Source organism: Athene cunicularia, assembly GCF_003259725.1.
Source record: "Athene cunicularia isolate RWA chromosome 8 unlocalized genomic scaffold, athCun1 chr8_part1, whole genome shotgun sequence".
Taxonomy (NCBI): domain Eukaryota; kingdom Metazoa; phylum Chordata; class Aves; order Strigiformes; family Strigidae; genus Athene; species Athene cunicularia.
In genome coordinates, this window is record NW_020799109.1 from 8211677 (window position 1) to 8234132 (window position 22456).

The 22456-nt window shown below is 37.3% G+C and overlaps 1 protein-coding gene across 11 annotated transcripts in view; it reads left to right on the plus strand.

Moving 5' to 3' along the window:
* Positions 1-22456, plus strand: part of LOC113482589 (cytosolic carboxypeptidase 6-like) — a 969074-nt gene that overhangs the window by 361226 nt on the left and 585392 nt on the right. Inside the window, exon 1 of one of the 11 annotated variants that reach the window (XM_026853360.1) lies at positions 4600-4679. The exons of the other annotated variants lie outside the window; for them this stretch is intronic. The gene's annotated coding sequence lies outside the window, so the exon portion shown is untranslated. Of the gene's footprint in view, positions 1-4599; positions 4680-22456 lie in introns of those variants that run through there. 11 annotated transcript variants of the gene reach the window in all.

The window sequence follows — 22456 nt, forward strand, 5'->3', positions numbered from 1 at the left end:
CCCCCACACACACACTTTATAAACTTGGAATGGCTCCATTCCTCCTTTTAACAGTGCTCTGGGTTTACCTGCAATATGTGTTATATGTGATCTTCTCCTCTAACAGCACCAAGCATTACGTCTTCTCGTCAGGCCACTAGTTTTTATTGCCTTATAATGCTGTCCAGCACTATGTTTAGAAATAGAGCTTTATGCATAATTTTATTCATGCTGCTTAATTTAAAATGCTTGTATTTTCTCTTTTAGATACTTTATGTCTTTTGGAAAAAATCTTGATACATTTCAAAACTAGTTGTGTTAAGATAACCTTAGCATTTTATTCTGAATAAGTCAAAACTAACCTTAGCATTTTATTCTGAATAAGTCAAAACTAAGTGTTTCTTCAGTGCTAATTTGTCCTTTTTTTTTATTTATTTTTTTTTTTCTGAATGGAATCTGCTTTGAATAGGTGAAGTCATTCCAAAGTTGCATTTTTACATAAGCACACATACAATCCGACTGTAAATAAAAATTGTACAGTTCCAGTTGAGTGCCTCTTAATTTTTAATAAAGGTATTAAGTGCTATCTGCTTTGTGTTCTCCCCGTTTTTGTAAAGTCTTCTACACAGTAGAATGAGGCATAACATTCAAGAAGGAAGCAACATAAACCCTAGAGCTTTTAAGAGAAATCTTAGAAGACTGAACAGACATATATGAAGATCAAATATAATTGTAAGGAAAAGTACTTTTTTCTCTTATCAAGATGAAATGCAAGAGGAGACATGTTACTCTATTGTGATGCTGATTTTATCTTACAGAAGGGTTTAATTTTATGGGACAGGCAGTTTACCTCTGCAAACAGAAACGGATCTAGAAGTCTTCTTTCTCAGCTTTTGATAAACAGGAAATCAAATCAAAAGATCTATTAAAAGACTAATTAGCTGTTTTTCCTGTACTTTCTTGGAAAAGACACACAACAAAAAATGCATTATCTCTTTCGAAAATTATAAAAAATGGATGTTAGTCTTAAAAATGAAAATGTCATCTTCTATACTTGCTTTATAGAAGACACTAGACTTTCAGTTCATCAGTAATATAGTTCTGTGTAGGATCTGTGCTGTAGATAGTAAAGGAAACCTCACTTTATAAAACAAATACTTTCTGCAGCAACAAAATGTCTTCAATGTGTCGGTGAACGCAGACTAACTGTGATTCCCCCTTGAGAGTGACTTGTATTAATTTTACAGATTAATCATGAGCGAAGTAGGGAAATTCCCCTTGAAAGGCCCTAGAGGAGATGAAAACCTCTTACTATCTTTATCTGGTATGCCTCTGGTAAAAGCCAAACTAGCCTGAAGAGTTCAGATAAGAAGTCTGAAGATTCTGCCAAGAAGAATGATTAGTTTTACATCCAGACACAAAGTTACCACCTGTTGAGAAGAATCTCAGGACCCAACTGCCCCTTGTATTAGCATTTCCTCATGATTTTAGGCAGGCTCCAGACAGAAGACTTTTCTTACACCATAGGCACGTGGGCTTTAGAGGGCTTGTGGTATCCTCAAGCCTCCTGTCTAGAGAGCTCAGAAATCAAATTATTTGTTTTTCTCTGAGTTGTCCCCACCTTGATGTTTATTGCCTTATAGGCCAGTACTGCAATTTCATAGATTTATTGGTCTGAGTGTATAAAGCTCCATGCGTGTGCGTGTGTGATTGCCAAATCCAGCACCTGAGAGTTCTCTTTTTTTATAAAAAAGCTTACCTGTTCTTTCTTCTTCATGCCTCAGGTATAACATTTCCTTCTCATCTAAGTCTTATGGATTTCTGTAAGATATGTGTTTTGTTTTAATACGTATTGTGACTCTCTTTTGTGCATTGATCTTTATATCTTTATGTGTATGCTTTGGAATTATTGTGACTAGCAGATTTCCTGAGGACAAAAACTGAAATCCAGGTTTATGTACTAGAATCATAGCCTTGGCCTCCAGAGTGTAAGCACACACAAATCTTTTATCTGAACTGCAACAGGGCCCAGAGATCTCACTGTAAGAGTCAGTCAACTTTTTGTAAGATCCTACACAGTGAGATGAGAGAAATTGGGCCCTTTGTGATAAACGTACAAGAAAGCAACGTGTAGCTTCTTGAGAGAGAATGTCAGCAGACCAATGCTTTTGTTACCCTTGTTTCCTTCAAGAATGGCATCAGGCAGAAGGATTTAACAAAGTTGCCGATAGTTCTGGAATAATTTCCATCTGTGGTACTTTTTTAGTGGCCAGATGCTGATAGCCAGAGCAGAGTGGTTGTGAATACTGAATGTTCGCGGTGTTTTTAGTGACAGTGGAACTGTTTGAGAAGAGATGACAAAACATAACTGGCGTGTACTGAAAGACTTGCATCAGACAGATACTTTCAATGTCACATCTCTGGCATTTACTGGAATACCTATTCTAATGGATGTCACTCACCATCTAGCGCATGTGTCACTGAGCGACTCTTTATGCCAGTTCTGTTCCAAAAGCTGTTGCCTGCTGCTCTATTCTGGGTGATGGTAGGAAAGAGAATGCTTTACTGCTGCTGAAAACGGATGTACAATTATTTTTTACCATGGGATAGTATTTATTTATGTAAAAGTTCCAGGTAGATTAAATCCTTGAAACTCCTGATGGCAGGCCGTATCTGTTGCTTGCTTACTGTTCAGATACACATTATGTAGAGACTTCATGCCCCCCGAGGAATGGGGCACCAAGCTATCCTTTGTTTTCTCAGGAACACCGGTGGGATGAGCAGACCAGGTGAAGGTGTCATGCTGGGTCAGTTCAGCAAACAGCTCAGGCTCATAGACCAGAAATTGAGAGTGTGGGTGTCCTTCCTCACAGACATAGTACATCCTTTGTGCATAAAGTATGCTACACATGCTCTTCATCAGTGTAGGCAAGTACAGACTAGAAGATAAAAGCAGTTTTCCAATCCAGTGGAGGTTACTGTATTTATTATTCACAGTTCTTGAGGAGAGTCAGCAAAGCAGTAGGTCCAGCCCTTGCCTGCATCCTGGCTGGCGATGCAGCCTTTCTGCAGTCTCAGTCCTTCAAGTGAAATAAATAAATCTGGCCATCTGTATTTACACTCATTCTCTCACTAGCTCTCAGACAGCTCTTATATTGCTTATATATACAGTACTTTAATTATATGGAAATTCACTAGTCACAACTTTAATGAACAACTTTTCTTGTATTCAAATGAATAAGATGCTGATGGCTGTTTCTTTGTACACAGCAAATGGTACTTATATAAAAGCCATAGTAAATCAACAGCATAAGCTGATTTAATTATTTATTTGTTGCAATGGCTATTCCCATACCTATCATAACACTGCGTATTTAATTATCTCTTACCCTAATGCAGGTATGCTTTTTGGGTTATGTCTTGAGGTAGGAAAAATGTTTTTGAATTTTGGGGGGGGGGATGTGTGTGGTTCTTCTTTTCTTTTCTTTTTCCTTTGCAGCTGGTAAAACTAGCAGCAACTAGCATGTGTCTAGTGATTAAGACTTTTTCTTTTTGTAATTGTCAGATTGATTGGGACAATTGAATGATAATGAAAAACAGCTTGTTCCCTCATTTCCAGAGGTGACACTTTCTGCATAATACTGCAAAATATAACAAAAGGGTTTTCTTGGACGCTGCTTAAAGTTAATTGACAGCATCTGTTGTTTGGAACAACGGAGAGAAATAGCATTCCCTTGGCTCTTGGGCACGTTACTCAGGATTAGGCACTGTCACGCCAGCTGATATCTGAATACACTGTATCTATCCACAGGGTCTTAGCTGGGTTTTCTCTTATATCAGGGTTCCCATTTATATGGAGCTGAGTTGAAAAAAATATTTATGGTTCATTAAATTAATGATAAATGTTCTGAAAAATGCATGTTCTTCATTAAAAAAAGACAAACCAACAGATAGGACAAATTACAATAAACAATGGGATATTAAAATAATATAATAATTATGAACTATCTTTTTAGAAGCATCTTCTATTTCAAAAAACCTAACAACAGACTTCCACTGCCATTTTATAACTGCTTGGGGTCTATATAGCTGTAACAGCAGTAATCACTGCAGGCGCAGTGTTTGTTTATTCTGGCAGATAAAATTCTAAAGAGTTTTGAGAGCATGCGGAAGAAATTTTCATTCTGCTTTCCTCACAAAAAAAAAAAAAAGCGCTTAATTTTTCTCTTAGACTTAGCTGTATGTGTTCTGAGAGCCTGAATATCATTAAATTTGTACATCCTTTTATCTCTTGGCAAACTTCTCCTTTCATTGCTGCTCTTTAGTCAGATGTGCATTTTTCTTTATGAGATTTAATATTTCTCTTTTAAAACATTGATCAGTGTCGAAAGTCACTTAAGACCAGTGGAAAAATCAATAGCGAATGCCGATTGGCTGACTTGGAGGCTGCTGCTGCCGCTGATCACCAAGAAAGCAGTGATTTGATTTGATTTTGCATTTTCAAGTCATTCCCTTTCTCTGTACTGTCTGTCGGTAAACTTCAAAATTGCTGATTTGAAAATAAATGAACACATGTTACTGTTTGAATCTGTTTCTTTTACCTTTTTTTGGTACTCAACACAAAATGGCATACATAAATATTAGCATTATTATTGCTTAGGTGGCTGCAGGTGTGTGGCGAGCTCCAAGCTGAACTCAAGGTCAGATACTTTATGATGTAAACTCTTGAAGTCAGGATTTGTGTTTATATGGAGAGTTCATCAATCAGCATTTGTTAATGAGCCAGTTTTGTCATGTAATTCTGGCGAGTAATTTGACATTTTGCTGTATTACTCTTATACTGAGCTCAGTATCATGGACAGTCAGAGATTGAACCAATTGTAATCAGAACCAAGAAAATATTTCATATTCTGTGCTGTAACGTACAATATGCTGTAATGTAAGATATTCTCTATAGCATAAAATATAAAATTGCCTTTTTTTCTTATTCTGATTTCTTTCGATATTGGCACAGTTACTGAATTGAAACAGAAGTAGCTTTTTGCTGGGGTTCATTCTTCTGTTCTATTTAAGTTTGATGATACACTATATTTTATTGTGTATATAAATAATGATTTAGAGAGGAAAGGGACTAAAAATGCTAAAAGTTATAATAAAATACAGACCTCATACTATATTAAATTAGTTAATTTAAAATTATGCTTATGCCTTTCAGATATGTCTGTTTTTATATATTTATATATGTACACATGTGGCTGTTACTGTATAGCGTATGTAATAATCCTTTTACTAATGCGAATTTAATATTTATAATTAGAAATAGCTATATCAAAACTGCTGTGTTCTGTTTCAGAATCAAGCAAAGCTACACATGTAAAGATCATGTTCTTTTCGATATGAATTGCATTTTAACACTTGTTGTAATATAAATGTTGCAATATGCACTTTTCTGTATTCACACCTCAGCAACAGATTTCAATGTCTTTTTAAAGAGAAACTGTAAAGATTTTAAACACTCGTACTGTGTTGATGATGTCATAATATCAAGAAACATAGGTTTAGAATTATGTAATTTGAAGGGATTAATATAATTGAATAATATCTTAATGCCATAAATACTGATATGAAAGTTCAGAAAATATGCTTCTCCCGTAATACTTTCTCTTGCCTTTTGGACTGGTTAGGGCTGATCTCAGCAGTGTCAGTAATTATTATTCTGATGACTTGCCCCTGAAAGGCATTCGCTTGTACCTGTGGGGACAGAGAATCCATTTGCCTGGCGCCGGGGAGTCGGAGGCACAGGCTGGCGCCAGTGAAGAGAAGGGAAAGATGATTAATATGTCTTATAGATTCACTGCCTCTTCACTTGTCCTAGACCTGCCAGTAATTCCACTCCCCTGTGGTTCCACCTTGATCACAGATAATGGAGGCAGATTGAAAGTTTGAAGACACAAGCCTTTCTCTCCTCCTGAACTGACATTACTCACCCAGGCTAAATGAGCTGTACAACCACCGGCACCTGCCTATGGGAAGGCATCTCAGTGCACTTAGCAGTAATGCTGCAATAAAGCAGCAACTGTACTCTAATTAACCAGGTTTCTTTTTTTTTTTTTTTTTTTTTTTTTTTTTTTTTTTTTTTAACTGCACAGCAGGCTGCCATTAGCAAAGCTATGATATTGCAATGGAAACAGTAACATAAGTGTTCCTTCACCTCTGCAATTTATTGTAACGTACCTTTTCCTTTTTATTTCATTATAGAAATAGTATAATGAAAGGTTATTTTGTACCAGCAAGGTATCTGTAGCATTCTAAGAAGGGAAATTATGAATGTCGGTGAAAAAATAACTGTAAAGAAAATCTGTTTAAAATATCCTTACAGAGATGTATCTTTTTAAAGATAAACCCTTGTTATTCACATTTACTCATTTTTTGATCTAAACTGGACTTTGTAGTACAAACGTCAAAGTATAATCTGACAAGACTTTTGCAAAACAACTTCTAACAGAAGTGTGTATATTTGTATTGGTAAGAAAATTAGAGACAATGCAGCAACAGTAGAAAACAGGGTAGTTACTTTCTAGGGGTTTTTTTAGGTGGTGTGACAGCAAACAGTAAATTACCATATGCATGTGTATATGCCCAGTTTGTGTCTTTTAGCCCAATGTCTTATTCTGAATCAGATTGTTGGAGATAAAATGGCCTGATTTCTTTCCAAAACCAAACTGAATAGAACATATAAAAAGGTTTTGCAGCGGGGAAAAGACATTGTCTTATACAGTCTCCAGAGAGATAAGCCATAGCAAGAACGTTTTTTTTTTTTTTTTTTTTTTTTTTTTTTTTTTTGCGGTCCATGAAGTGTTTTGCTCTGTAGTTCTCTGTGTCTGAGGGATTAAGTATTTTACAAAAGATATCTGGTATTTTTAAAAATCTTTGATTTGTTGGGAGAAAGCTTGACGATCCTTAAAAGACACAGTAAATTTTATATACCTTTGACTTGTTTTGATTTTTGAAGGTATGTAAAAGCAAATCTGTATTGTCTAGGTGGTCCATAACTGTTTAAATCAAGTTAAGCAATGTGTTGTAATTGCATTTCTAATATAGTTACTCTAAGAATCTGTATATAGCGAGATGTAGTTCAGTTAAAATAACAGATACTATCTTCTAAATACTAAAGAAGACTAGGTCTAGCTAGAGAGCTAAATTCCAAAACTTGTCAGACAGCCCATTTTCATATTTTCTTTTCAGATTTATCTTTTCTTATATAAAAACCCCACATTTTGAAGTATCTAAGGTATTATTATGAGTAAGGAGGAAAGAAAGAATAAATAGAGTAGTCCAATATATTTTCAAATGCAATGCAACCAGGAGTATAAAACTTATGTCAAGTTTCTTTAGCAGAATAACTACTAGATACTGTATAAAATAGAAAGTGTTTGCATGCTACAAAGTCATAGAGATTAATTTTCTTCAACAGCAGAGAATGCGAAATCTATTAAAAAAAAAAAAAAAAAAAGAAATCCTCAATGTTATTGCTCATCTCATGTTGCCACTGGGGAGATATCAGTTTGGGGGTGACCTTTGAACTTCCAATTCCAGGTCTTGCTAGCTGTCATCTTGAAAGGATTAGCTAATGCAGCACTGGGGGCAACCATATTAACAAGGGGAGAGAATTGGGGTTATTCTGAGAAAAAACATGGCCCATTCAAATGGTAATTCTGGGCTCAGAAGTTGTAAAGGTCACCAGGCTGGTTATGGGTAAAGGTTGATTTATCATAACAAATAATGGGGGAAAGTTGTAGTGATATTCCAAGGGAAAATTCCTCATTTTAGTTAAAAAAAAAAATTTAAAAAAAAAAAAAAAAAAAGCATAGCATATTAGAATTTCATTATTAGTCTGTGCCCCATTAAGAACGTCATAGTTGTGGTTACTAAAGGATTATCAGACAGGTATAGGACAACTTTCCCTGCTGTCCTAGGACCAAGGAGACTATACCCTAAAAATTCACACAAGAGTCTTCAGAAAATGAACCTGTATAAAAGGTTCTTGCCTTCTAAAAACAAAAGAAGCAGCTGTTCCTTTTAAAAATTAAGATTTTTCTTTTTTCGGTAGAAATTGTTCCTTGACAAACTTGCAATCTTAAATATAATATGTGAGATAATATATCTGGCTTAAGTTATCTTAAAAGATGGAAGTGTTATTTAAAAGGAAATGAAGACCTGGAAAGATGAAGTTACTTTAAAAATGTCATAAAGCAGCACATGAGCAGAGCTCGAGACTAAAAACAGGTCTTCTAAAGGCCATTCTATCATTGCAGCTGTGGGAGTGCCTTGTCTTTTCAGCAAGATCAGCTGTGTGAAAGGCATGCTCAGAAATGCAGTCACTGATTTGCAAGAGTCACCCTGCAAATACTTGTGGGCTGTTAAACAAACCTGTACTTCGCTTGTCATGTTGGGTGTAGAGCCTTGTGTGAAGATGTTTTCTGTTTGGTATGGGTGCCATCTGCATGGGGTGGGATGTAGGCTAATGAGCTATTTTAACTGAAAGGAGATCATTCCATGATTAGCTATTTCAGGTGCCAAAAAAAACCCAAGGACACTTCTCAATTTTGGAGCAAAGGAAAAGTGTCATTTTTCTATTTAACCAGGCCTACAGATTCTTGGAAAAGAGGATAAAATGATATACACATTTGAGTCTGAAGAAAATTAATTTATTTTATTATTGACTATATTTTCCTAATAAAAATATTATTTTGGTGTTCTTAAATAGTTCTTCATTGCTAAGCAAAAAGAGCAACTGATGATCATGGTTATCAATGGAAACACCAATCTAGCAAGGGATCTTAAACCCTAGAAAGTATGTAGAAATGTAGGCTTCATAACGGCATACTTAAAAATCACTCACTAACGGTCAGAAAATCTGCAGGGTGGAACAGTAGACTGTGGGGTACATCTGATTTATGTCTTACAGACTTGGGGGAGCAGACTTCCATTACTTCACTGGATCTATATAGAGCATGTATGTAAAAAAAGCCAAATATGTTTTTAGAAGCTACATAAATTTTCACGGTATAGTTTGGCGTTTTATTACTGATACATTTAGAAAAAGCATAGTATGTCATTTTTTGTGCTGGCAACTCTAAACTCTTCTGGGCATAATGCTTATTGCCATGAATAGTCCTTCTCATTTACTATGGCATGAAGTTCTTTTAGATCAGTGCTGCTAATGATAGCAAGCATTACACCTGCTGGTAAATGTTTTCAGATTTGGCATTTTTAATAATGTTGGATATTGGAAGACTAGATTTTAAGTTTAGATGTATAATTTTGTACACAGTGCCACCTGGAGAATTTGGAAATAAGGTTTTGAAAATTAGATTATTTTTGCTTCGGTTTTGACTCATTTATCCAAGCTATGTGGGACTGTTAATGAGCTTTCTTGAAGTCTGCTGCATTTTGATACTGTTACCATTTGGTGTGTTAACATTTTGCCAGTTGTCTGGTCTAGAAGATGGATCTTCAAAGGACTTGGGTGAGAATCCTGCCTGATTCCAGTTCTTGAAACCCAAGTAATGAAGTGAAGTTGTCAAAGTCCCTTCAGAACTACCGTCCGGCTTTGCAAGTTTGCAAATATTTGTGGTCTTAAAGATCCTATGCTTTGAGTTCTGAATTTCCTGGATGTTTAAAGATCTATGCTTGGATGTGTCCATACATGCTTCATTCATAATAATGTCAGTAGACAAGTCCTATGCAATGGATCCTGACAAGACCTGTAAATTGGGCTTTCTTCAGGCTGTTGTGGTGCCTGATCTTATGGGTGTGATCAGAGCACAGAGAACTTCCTAGGTTTTTCAGAAAATTAGTCTCTATAAGGTAGCTGAAGAGAGAACTATACCAAGGTCTCCGGTGGACTGCTGAGTCTTTTCTTACCCAACAAATATCCTACTCACTTCATGTAAAATGGAACCATGAATATAAGAAGGGAGACTTTTCCTGCCCAAGGTGAACCGGCAGCAGACTGGTTAGTTCCTCCCCTGAAGGGAGACTTAGGCAGAGGTGAGGATCATAACAGGCCTCCTTCAAGCTGGGTGAGTGTCCTAACTACCAGTGTGTAACAAGGGGCATTGCCACTGTCTCCAGTTTCTGCATGTTGGAAGAAAGGAGTAGTCTCCAAGTCCCTGCTTGGAGTGGGAAGTCTCTAATCCCATTCAGCTGTTCAGGGCTGTGAATCCTACAAGGCAGGAATGACTCCTTGCGACACCAAGGTTTACTGTCCTCAGAGATAAAACATTCAGTCGCGCATTGGAAAAGGGCTGCCTAAAGAGGTGGTGCAGTCTCCATTCCTGGAATTTTTTAAGACCTGACCTGATAAAGCTCTGAAGAACCTGCTCTGATCTCATAGCTGATCCTGATTTCAGCAGGAAGATGGATTTGATAACCTCTTGGGGTCCCTTCCAACCCTAATTATCCTGTGATCCTGCGACTGTAGAGGAACAAAGCAGATGAAATTACCCCTGTCCTTGACTTTTTCTGCTGCTTCACATTCAGAGGTGCCTAACTCTTTGTACGTGTTGGACAGGGAGCAGATACACTTTATTTAGAGTTGAGATTTTTCTGGTCGATTTAGCTCTAAACTACCAGAGTTTAGATGTTCTAAGGAAGAGTCTCCCATACGAAACCACTTTGATCTTTCAGGTATACAAAGTACAATGGAAGATAAGCAAAGTAATGGTAAGCTTTCCTGCTTTATTGTAACTGGGTAAATTTATGGAAGCCTTCAAGAAAATCTGTCCCTGCAATGAGCAAACATAGGCCTAGATTTTAGGGAACACTTGTTCAGTTTATGGTTTACATCAAGGTCATAAGAAATTTTTAAGCTATGCATATTTTCATAATGAATCATTATGGTTTTGAACAAGTGTTGTTTTGAGAGTTTGACTTTATACAAATACTTTGTAGTGGTGAGAGTCTCAGGTTAAATCTCTGTTTTTGGAAGGATATTATGGTAAACTAAAGCAACAAAAAACAAACACAGCAGTATGAAAAAGTAGTGGTTTCAGTATTTTTCAATCTTTTTTTTTTTCTTCATTCAAAGAAAATTTTCAAAGATTCTGCAGGAGATGCACTCTCACACTGTAAACAAGATACTCAAATAGAGAATTTCCATATTTTTAATATGCATCATCTTGCTATTCAAGTTTGTCCAAAGATCTTATCATTCTTCAAGAGCACTCTACAGTTGAGCAAAGTTGGTAAAGCTTTTATAATACAGTACTATCATCAGTTGGTCCTATTTTAAAAATGTAGTTGAAATCAAAGAGCTAGTAGATAACCTGGTGTTTAAAAACCATGAACCCTTGTCAGTATAATACACACGTTCAATTGATGAAGATAAAATGCACCAAAAGCCATTCTCGTTCCACAGTGGAGCAAATTGGGGCAATTTCTTTGGTGTCTAGGTTCCCAGTACAATAGGATTCTATGACCAGGCATCAGAGAAAGAAATAGAATGAAAGTAGTTTTCAAAATAAGCATATGGGAACTAAATTACCCCTTTCTTTGTAAATCTGCATGTTTAGCAGAAATGTCATGAGCTGATATGAGGACTTTGAAATTGCCTTTTCTGTTTAGTGTTTGCTATCCTGAGGGGGGGGGGGGGGGGAAGGTTTAATTCACCTGTATACAAGTTTTCCAAAGTATAGTAAGAGCCATCTCAGAGACTTGTCAGGATTTTCTCCCATCCTAATATCCCTATCTGGCTGTCTACCTGCAGAATAACTGGACCGATAAGCATACTGCTTTGGGAAAAGGGCTGGGCCGTTACTCCAGCAGTGAGCTTCCTTCATCTTCCAGTGTTGGTAACTTCCATTATGCCAACAGGATCTTACTTGAATGAACGTTTTGCTAATACCTGTAGGATCCTCTCACAAAGTGCTTTGTTCTGATCACTTCTGTGATGCGAGGCAAGAAGAGGAACAGTAGTCAGAAATAAGCATTCCTTCTTTCTCATCGTGCAATTGGGTTATGAAGACAAGGTAGAATTTACCTGTATCTGCAACCATAATGTGGTTCTGGGCCCATTTGTTTCTGTCCATGATATTTTATGAGAAGGGGAACATATGGTCCTAACTTCCTCACTTGTTCGGGGAAGAATGGCAAAGCAGAAAACCTGAACTGCTTCATGTCAAAGCCTTTCATAAATTAAGGCTTTTATATTCTACTTCTCCTCTGAATGGCATAACATTTTCCTTTCTGTATGTTGTTTTGGTGTGTTTAGTGGCTACATGTGAGAGCGGTGACATTTATATGAAGTGAATCTATTAAATTCTTTATAATGAATAGCATGTAACTGTAAAACATATACGGTTTTCTCATTTTGCCCTCCTCTGGGAGACTACAACAACATTTTGGCAAGTAGGAGTAAACAGCTTTGTGTTGGCATGCAGTAAATTAAACTGAGTAATTAAAATCAATAGCAAAACACTAGCTAGGCAGAAAGGTCATATAACACAACAGAAAACTGTTGGGTAGCATATTGCAGGAAATCAAAATAAATTTCTGAACTTTTCATTATTCTTTATGTGCCTGAAACTGGTCTTAAAAGGCTTGTGAGATACAGCAAGTATTGATAGAGACAGGATCGCTCTCTGAGATGGAATAAAAATGTTTAAATGCTAATATAGAAGTATTTGCAGGGTACGAGGCTGCCAGACACAGTGGAATATGGAGAAGAGGCTTTAATTTTGTTACTGTTATAAAAACTTTTGTTTGTTTAGTTTGGCTTAGTGTATTACTTAGTAATGCCTGCAAATACTGAAGTCAGGTATGCCATTCACTGGTCTCTGTCAGTTCAAATGTCATTTTTGAGTTTTACATTAATGTTTCTCTGGTCAGCTGGCTAGCCAGTAATGTTCTGCCTTCAAGTGGAAAAAAATAAAATAAAATAAAATGCGTGCATGATTTTGCAAGACATTTCAAGTATTCCTCTTGCAGCTCAGGAGGGGGAAGTGAGAGTCAAAATCTTCAGATCCAAACCAGCAGTAGTCCCAAAGTGAACAATGACTGACGATTGTGGCCTAACAATTGAGGGGTTACACCAAGTTTTAAGCCACACCTAAGGTCTTTACTCTGGTTATGAGGATCAAGTAAATAGACAACACTGTTGTGCTAAGATCATTGCAATTCTTTTATGGCCATGGCTTCCAAAAGGAAGTCTGTGGTAGGTTTTTGCTTTTTTTTTTTTTTTGCTGATGAAATGTGTTACGGTGGTGGAAGTGGGAGGAAAACATGAGACACGACTCTGAGAAAAATGGAGATGTAAGATGAGTCGTTTAGAAGTGTTTGCTAGAGAGATACTGAAAAGGAATCAAAGGTATAGCTAACCTGTAGCAAGTATGCTCAGTCATGAAGTGGATGTGGTTTAAAGGTAATATAGTGTAATAAATGAACTGGTTGAGTTGGGAAATACAGAAAGCTTTGAGGTCCATAGCTCATCTGACTGGACTTGTTTGCTTTTTCCAGCTCAATTGTTGTTCTGATAGACAATGTTACTCTGCCTTTCTTGCCTCTCTTGGATTTGCCAGCTCCATTAGCTCTGTCTCAGGCAACTGAGAGATCTTGTTGTGTCGTCGTTCAGGAAATATGAAATGTTGCATTTATAAGCCTTTCCTGAGGTCTTATTTTTGGATTTTCAACGTTTCTCCTACACAGTTTTGAAGAGTTTACCCTGATTGTGCAACTCGTGGGACACTGTGTAGCTGTAACAGTTCCCAGCTGAGCAGTGTTTTTTCTGGGGTAAATGGTGAGCTACAGTGCATTTATCTGACAAATCAGAGCCTTCAGCCAGTCAGGCACTGGGCAGATAGCTGTGAAGCAGAAGCGCTGGGTTATTGTTGGTGTGTGCTATTCCTGTGTATTCCTGAGGTCATTTATTTTCCCTTTCAGTATTCATAATTTCAATTTAAAACAGTGTTTTTGTGGGGTTTTTTTTGTTGGTGTTTTTTTGTGGTGTGGTGGTTTTTTGTTTGTTTGTTGTTTGTTTTTTTCTTTTTTATGCATGCGTTTATATTGTCTGTTTTGAATTTAATCCTAGTAATTTAAAAATAATAACAGTGATAGACAGTTTTTGTACTGGCTGTCTACAAGATATCTGTGTTTTGTCATTTAAAGTCATATTGTATTCTAATAAATTAGTGCTAGAAAATGGTTGAGAGCAGCAACTGTGCAAACTGATCTCTCATTTAAAGTTGTGTTCGGATTTGGTTTGCTTGAGTTATGAGAATGGCTTGGCCTTTTAGGCCATTCCCTTGAGAACATGTGTCCACATCCTACAGTCAGCACGGGACAAACACAAAACAGGCACTCTCATCTCCTGATGGAAGACTCCAGTGGTCTGGACAGCAGGAATATTGCAGGTCCGTGTTATCTGCATTAGCATTGCTGTGTATGTAACATGTATTATATCTGCTGTAAATGGTTTAACTAGCCAGGTCCTCATGGCTAATCAGCATCAAGTTTAATGTTTCTGAGACAGAGGTTCAGAAAGGAACATGACCATGACCACATCCAGTTGAAAATGCTATAAAATGTAGCATTTATCATATTTTTTCCCAGTTCTAATCCAGGCAGATATATTTAAAGAGATTTTGTTTTGTTTATGTTTGCATTTTCAGAGGTGTGGGACTTAAAACAATACATATATATGGTTTTAAATATATAAATGGTGTATGAAAATACATATAAGTAATTTTTGTTCTTCTGCTTTGTTTTGATGTAGCATGTGGCTTTCGTTTTTTACAGTTAGCTGTTAACTTTTAAGATTTTTCAGTATATACTTTTCTCCATGCTTGAATATTTAGAGCCATTAATAGAATAGGAAAAGCCATCTACCTTCCTGTCTATTAATGCTTAACCCTAATTTATGAATCCTATTTAAAAGTGCGGTTCATGTTCAGCAGGACTGTGCATCTGCTTAAAGCTAATGCACACTGTACGCAAAACTAGATTGATGCAAAGTCTACAAACATTTCAAACCATTCTTTAAGAGTATGCTAAGTAATAGTTTGATGTAATTTTTTTAATCAAGTGCATGTGAAATTTTCCCTGTTATTACACTGAAAATATCTTACCTTTTATCTTACTTCCGTATGATGTGCCTAAATTTCCTAAAATGCTAGCCATAACAGCTAACGCACACATCTACATGTATATATAACACCTCAAGTACATTCTTGTCCCATTTAAAGACCAGAGGGACACTGTTTGATACATGGCATAGCATGAAAAAAGCAACGGATATGAAATTGTGACTCCTGCTTGAAAGCCTTTAAATATTTAAGGTTATTACAACCTACGTTTTCACTATTTGTGTGTTTAGCTTGATAGCTGTATAAATTATATGTCAAGTACTCTTACAGATATTTTCTACAAGTGTATTGACAAATGTTCTGTCATTCTTCTGGAAATACACAGTATATGGAGCATTTTGAAGACAATTTGCTTATAAAAGTTTCTGTATCCCATATGTTGCTTTCTCTTATTTGCAACTGCCTTTTTATTTATCTAATCGTAAATGTTACTGCTTTTTGACACTATTTGGGAGATTTTTAGATGCTTTGTTTCAATATCTCAGCTTTATTGCAGTAGAGACTTATTTTTAACATGAGTGCCAGTCTCACAAAATCTTACTTGTATAAAATGGAAGTTAGTATTTGAGTCAAACCTTCAGAAACGTGAAACAGATGAGTTTCTGTCCTGGTTTTTGCTGGAATAAAGTTCCTAGTAGCTGACGTAGTGCTGTGTTTTGGATTTAGGATGAGGATAATATTGATAACACACCGATGTTTTAGTTGTTGCTAAGCAGCATTTATAGTAAGTCAAGAACTCTTCACCTTCTCGTACTGCCCTGCCAGCAGAGGCTGGGGATGCACAAGCACCTGGGAGGGGACACAGCTAGGACAGCTGACCCAAACGAGCCAAAGGGGTTTCTGTACCGTATGACTTCATGCCAGTATATAAACTGGGGGGAGCTGGCCGGGGGGCACCGTGGCTCAGGGACTGGCTGGGCAGGTGGTGAGCAGTTGAATTGTGCATCGCTTGTTTTGTATATTCTATTATTATTATTACTTTCCTTTCCTTTGTTCTATTAAACTGTCCTTGTCTCAACCCATGAGTTTTAATCCCTCCCCCCAATTCTCCCCCGCCATCCCAATGCTGGGGTGGGAGAGTGAGCGAGCATCTGTGTGGTGCTTAATTGCTGGCTGGGGTTAAACCATGACAACTTGTAAAATAATCTTCTGGAAACCTTACCTCAAGTAAACGTAAAATGCCATGACAGCCCTACTGGCTTCTCTGTAGGTTGGTGTTTTGTATGCAGAGTGGTCTAACATGCTGATGGTGATGCCAGTGTAAAAACCTGAAACAAACTGAGGAGAATTATTGCTACTTACTAATATTTCATTTGCAAAACAGAAAGACAAAGCTGATAGTATCAATAGTATTTTGTTTCACATCATTTTTACTAAAGCCTTCTATGTATGACCTGATACTTAAATTACATTTTAGAGTTGTTAGTGCTTATCAGTGCAGGAGATATTGAGAACACAGGAGGCTGTCCCAACATCTTGGGATCTTTTCTGTATTTACTTCTCTTAATTTTTTCAGAAACTCTGACTTAAGACTCACTTTTAGGGTTTCGTCTGTCTGCTTTTTCCTCATCTGAAATCTTACAGCGTCAAACTTATTTCAAAGTATTAGAAATATGTGATTACAGGCCTGGGCTGGCAACTAGTGAAGGATCTGCGTAGATAATCTCATTGATTAGGCTGTGGAAATGCAAACATTTGAACAGTGATTTTTAAGAGTAACCTCTCTGGAGCCTTACAGTGTGTGCCTAGAAAGCGTTGAAGGCATAGTTTTTGCAGGTGCATATGTATCACTTGAAGCTCACACTACCTGCTATAAATCTCCACACCTCTTCCCAGAGCTTGCTGGGAAGATTTGGCTCAGAGAATCTTTGAGAGGTGAAGAGGAGGGAGGGTCTCCTCTATTGTTTAAAACTGATTACATTTCTTGAGAGCATGGTAAAAATCCTCCTGTTGACAAGATATAAAGTTCTGCAGTGCATTAGCAATCACTGACTTGTACATTGTGAGTCACATTGCATTTACAGTTCATACCGTGCTCTCATGGTCTATCAGCTTCCTTGCTGACCTGCGAGCAGTTCGTACGTTCTCTGGCTATCTTTTATAACAGTCTAAAGAGGAAGGAAAGTGTCTAGAACTTTGTCATTACCTTTAGCAATGAAAGAATGTGAAGAGTCTTTCAAGGCAAATTAAAACTTTGTGTAATTTAACAAAATGTACTCTGTATTTCCCTTCCTCTCAGTATTATGTCTAGTTATATTGCAGAAGAGGGCAAAAGGAGTTAATGTTCTTGTAGTCTAAACAAACTCAGCATGGTGAAATGGGACAGTACTTTAATATATGCATAAGGATTGCAGTTGCTCCCATTTTGTGACATTGACTCTTCAGGTAGGGGAAAAAAAGCCCCAAACCACAGACTTTTCCTAAAATGAATATTTTTTTAAAGGGCTATCAAGAAAAATGATGCTGGAACTATTATTGTGAAAAATTGGAGTGGCCTGGTTGATATCACGCATACGGTTTGGAAAAACAAGATTAGTGCAACACATACCATTTTTCATTTTCTCCTGTCTTCAATAGCACCAACCATTGCAGCATCTCATTTTTTTAAGTTTGTGTTTAGGATGAGAAATCCCATGTGTGTACAATTGCTTCTGGCTGCCTGGTCCCTCTGCTCCTAGTTTTTTCCTTCTGCTCACATGTTCCTTGTGTACTGTAAATAAGAAGTGACTGAGAGGGCAGGATACTTAGTCTCTTCTTAGATCAATACTACTCTGTGGGTCAACAACTAGGAATGTTTGAGAAAAAAGGAGGAGGGATTTGTGTTTTATTTCCCCTGTAGACTGAGGCCAGCACCTTTGCCTTGAGTTCATCTCTATTACCTGGGGAGGAAAGCCTGTGTAGGTTATTTCTGAACCAGTATCAGCTGGCAAAAAGACCACAGTGAATAAGATATCAAAGAATTAAAGTAACAAGAAAATCTTAGAATTTTTTTGCCCTCATTAAAATAAGAATTTTAATGCCTAGGTGACCACCTGCGAGTTTTCTTTGGATCTGGGCTTAGGGGAGAGGGATCGAGATCAGCATGTGTCCAAGTTGAGGGGCCAGAGCATAAGTAAAGCTCCTGGTCTGTGAGACAGAGTATTGAAGTTCTCTTGCACATGTGCATTCTCTTTCATCTTTCAAGAACGGGGTTTGCCATATTTGTTGTTCCCCTTTTAGCTAAGATTTTTTTTTTTTTTTTTTTTTTTTTCTTCCCTCTGTGTTTAATATGATAGCTCAGAGTGCTGTCTCTGAAAGGGATAAACGAAGGCCACAGAAGTCAGGTCTGCACAGCATCATGCAAGTTTAGCCTTGGAAATGCAGTATTGCCGTTGCTAACAACAGCCCACGTGCTGGTATGGGGAATAAATGGGAGGCCTACAGACTGCCCCTGTAGTAGGAGAAATGCAAGCATGCTTGATGATAGTTACTCTGTGACGCTCTCAAGAATACGGGATTTTTACAGAGTAGTTTTTTAACAGAGGAAGGTGGAAGGAGGCAATATGAAGGAGCTCATGGAGGAGAACAGAGAATAAAAGTTGTGTATGTGGAAGATGTGTAGCCTGGGGTAAAAATAAAAAGTTTGCAATGCTGAATTTAAATTACTTGCCCTCACATTGTCACATCTTGTACGTATTTTAAAGTTATGTGCTTTCATGCAAAGAAATCAGGTGGTTCTACATCATAAATCAGTCTTTATAGCAAACAAGGTTTTGGAGGTACCTATCTTAGACCTCTCTTTTCTGGGAATAAAGATGAGGCACCATCAGAGAATGAGAAGATGGGGAAAACTGATAAATTAAAAAGCATTAAATCATCAGCCCCACATGATTTATATATAAAAGAATTCTGAAGAAGCTTAGAATGAATTAGCTGAGCTGTTTAACAAAGATATGCACTCTCGTTAATACCAAGCTCTGTTCCAGAGGCTTGGCAAAGTATCTGGGGTTTATCCTATATTTAGACCTGTAAGCATTGCATCTGCACATTGCAAATGGTCGAAACAGGAATTTAAAAGGGAATAATAAAACACCTGGAAGATCATGGTGTGAGAGACTTTAATGAGAACAGCTTCAGCAAAGAAAAATCATGTCTCACTACATCGCTTAGAACTCTGTGAATGTGCCCATAAAAAGAAATAGGAATATCCGTACTGGGTCAGACCAAAAGTCCCTGTGGCTCAGCACCCTGCTTCTGACAATGGCCTGTCACAGTCACGTAGGAAACAGAGGAGAATAAAAAGGATAAGCTAGCCCTTTTTACCTGGACTTGATTGACAGCAGTAAGGACCAGGTTTGAATTTATGGGAGTTGCTGCAAATATGCTGACATCATCTCTTTCCCAGAAACCAGTCCTGAGCTCACTTATGCTCAGAATTTTCCCCTCCCAAAAAGGAATTAGATGATTAGATGATGAAATAAACAATGTTTTCTCAGAAAGGGCTAAGAGAAGTCTGACAGAGTAACAATAATTCCTTAGGTGTAACAGTAGTATTTCCATCTAACAAGGCCAAGGAAGTTTGTTGTCACCTACCTTCCTTCACAGTTTGAGATTATTGTTGGGTAGCGAAGCCAGACGTGAGGCTATGCTACCCTGATGTCATTCACTTCTCCAGCCATACATCTTTCTGCTAGCCACGTGTAGCGCTTTGGCTAGCCATGGCTCTGGGTGCTCTGCAGCCTGTGGCACTCTCACCCACCATTCCCATTAACTCCCACCCCTCTGCTGACAGGTTTTCTTGTTTCAGCCCTTGAAAGAGTATGGACAGTGCTGAGAACCAGGCACAGGCTCTCAGTTCATAGGAAGGGCTCAAGCAGCTTCTAGTACTCACACATCTTGCAAAAAGGCTTTAACCCAAGTCTCCATTTTTTTCCTCTTTTTTCTTTTTTTTTTTTTTTTTTTTAAAGGTGTAACCTTTGTATTTTGGTGCTAAATGTTCTTCCTGGATTGACTCACTTTGACAGTTAGTTGACCTAGACTTCCCTACATTTTCTCCATGTGCCGAACTAACTCCCTTCAAAAATAGGTAGAAATCTCCTTCAAAAATATGATTGCAATATGTGCCAAGGGGAAGGGTGTTTCTGGCTTGCTCACAAGACTTTTCTGTTTATCTCCCTTTGATTCTGTTGGGAATTCCTGGGAATGTTTCTTCACCTTTAATTTTGAACTACCATGCTTATGAGATGAGCTGCTTGATGTAATGTATTTTGACTTTTTAAAAGCATGTGACAAAGTCTGTCACAAGACACTGCTATAAAGGCTAAATAGTCACATATGGTGACAGGGCAAGTATCATCATAGATCAAAAACCGACAAGGAAACAAAAAGGCAGAGGGCTAAGTGGTCAGTTTTCATCACAGTAAAAAGCTAGCAGCTGTGTTTCTTAATGTTACCTATCAGGTCATATGCTAAATATATTTATTAATGATCTGGGGAGAGAGGTGAAGGATTAGGTGGTAACACATACCAATAATGCAATTACTTAAGTAATTTAAGCCTGTAGCACACTGTTAGAAACTTTTGAGTGATCTAAACAAGTTACTCGGATGGATAAAGAAGATTCAGTCCTGATAAATGAGAAGGTAATACATGAAGGAACCCACACAAAAATCTTATCCTTTAACTGAAGGGAAAAAACCTGAATATTGCTGTTGGCAGTTCCATAACAGAAGCCATTTAAGATGCTGTTATGGCAGAAAAAATGAACAAGGTGCTAGAAGGCGTAAGAAATGGGACATTAAAAACGAGTTACTGAACTCAGTCTTCATGGCATGGAGACAGACGATAGGATAAAGCATAATATTATGGGTAAGTTTGCCCAGCTAACAAAGTCTGAGCCATGATGACAATTTCCTGTTTTCTTTTGTCTTTATCCTGCTCATACATCATCTACTATCAGAGATGTTCTGTTCTTTATCAGGAATAATCTATATTAGGAAGGCTAAGGCTTCTAGAGGGTTTCAGATCTTGCGAAGGACAGCTCAATATCAACTGAGCTACAACTGGTAAAAGTCTGCTTCATATCCATTCTCCTTCCTTTGTTAATTACTTAAAATTCACATCAAAATGATATAAATTAACAATCTCAACTTTGTATTTAGACTGTAAAATCATCAACATTTTAAACATGGATTTCGGAATTCAGATATTACTGAAATAATTCCTTAAGTTGGAGCTCTTATGAGACTTATAAATTATTCTTGCATAGAGGAGAAGTCACCTGAGACTAACCTAAATGAAGTTAACATAGATTTTAAAAATTATTCTTGCAGAAGAACAGGGAGTGGTGGGAATAGATGAACAGATGGGAAAGGGAGAAGAAGAGAGTGAAGAAAAGTCTAATTAGGTAATTGAGGCTAAGAGGCTATTAGAGCTGACCCAGTGGTCTACTGGTAGTGCAGTTCAGGGACTTGAAATTGGGATTGAGGTTGGTCCCTCATTCCCAGGCCAACACGTGCTCCAAACATTGCAAGGACTCAGTTAATAGCCTGTGTGATCCTGTAAGTATGTGTTTTCCAGTCAACATAATCTGGAGGGATTGTGTGTCAGATTACAGTGGAGACAGAAAAGATAATGGAGTAAAATGATGAATTTGGGCACAGAGACACTAAAATACTATGTTAATGGGTAAACTGTTGAGTGAAATTATTTGGAATTCATTTGAACTGGCTGTCAGAGAAAAATCTGATTGAAATAAACATATTTTGAAGAGATTCTGAATAAACTACTTGTCACTGAGCAGCCTTTCCTAAAATTTGTCCAGTACACGATTCTCTCAAGCATGGTGGTTTTTTTTGTTTTTTTTTTTTTTTTTGTTTGTTTGTTTGGGTTTTTTTTGTTTTTGTTTTGTTTTGTTTTGTTTTTCCACAGGTAGTAGATAAGGGAAAGGCCTAAAAGGTCATTTATTCTAAATCATACAGTTACCTTGTTATTGGATGATTAGAAGCTGGAAAACTTGCTGTATGCCAGCCTTGTTTCCTTCTTCCAGTGTCCTAAATTATCTTACTTTCTGATTCAATCAGTGATATGCTTTCTTCCGTTTTTTATATGCTTGGTTTTTTCCTGATGTCAGTATATTCAAACTGTCTTCTGAAGTTGTCAGTAGACTTGTTCTTTTATGGCCAGAGAGTCTGGTATAGGTCAAAGCTAGGACAAGCACTGCTGTGTGCTTTTCAGATTTATGTGCTGAGGTGGAGCATTTCTTGTCCTCCTCACCTTTTTCTAGTACAACATTCTTCATGATGACTTAATTCTTTTAAATCCCTTCACTTCTTTAACACTATTTGTGGCTACTC